This window comes from Micropterus dolomieu, linkage group LG21 (assembly GCF_021292245.1).
Source record: "Micropterus dolomieu isolate WLL.071019.BEF.003 ecotype Adirondacks linkage group LG21, ASM2129224v1, whole genome shotgun sequence".
Taxonomy (NCBI): domain Eukaryota; kingdom Metazoa; phylum Chordata; class Actinopteri; order Centrarchiformes; family Centrarchidae; genus Micropterus; species Micropterus dolomieu.
Window position 1 is genome coordinate 13,252,186 of NC_060170.1, and position 375 is coordinate 13,252,560.

Below are 375 nucleotides of genomic sequence, written 5' to 3' on the forward strand. Positions count from 1 at the left end.
ACACAGCAAACCTTCTTGCCACAGCTCGCATTGATGTGCCATCCTGGATGAGCTGCACTACCTGAGCCACTTGTGTGGGTTGTAGACTCCGTCTCATGTTACCACTAGAGTGAAAGCACCGCCAGCTTTCAAAAGTGACCAAAACATCAGCCAGGAAGCATAGGAACTGAGAAGTGGTCTGTGGTCACCACCTGCAGAACAACTCCTTTATTGGGGGTGTCGTGCAAATGGAATAGACAACAGGTGGAAATTATAGGCAATTAGCAAAACAGCATGTGAAATTGATTGTCAATCAGTGTTGCTTCCTAAGTGGACAGTTTGATTTCACAGGAGTGTGATTGACTTGGAGTTACATTGTGTTGTTTAAGTGTTCCC

At 45.6% G+C, this 375-nt stretch overlaps 1 protein-coding gene and 1 long non-coding RNA gene across 12 annotated transcripts in view; one reads left to right on the top strand and one right to left on the bottom strand.

Annotated features, from left to right (window-relative positions):
* LOC123959654 (coiled-coil domain-containing protein 158-like) overlaps positions 1-375 on the top strand; it is a 12,799-nt gene that overhangs the window by 9,026 nt on the left and 3,398 nt on the right. The window lies entirely within an intron of this gene.
* LOC123959656 overlaps positions 1-375 on the bottom strand; it is a 7,542-nt gene that overhangs the window by 4,859 nt on the left and 2,308 nt on the right. The gene's annotated exons all lie outside the window — the stretch shown is intronic.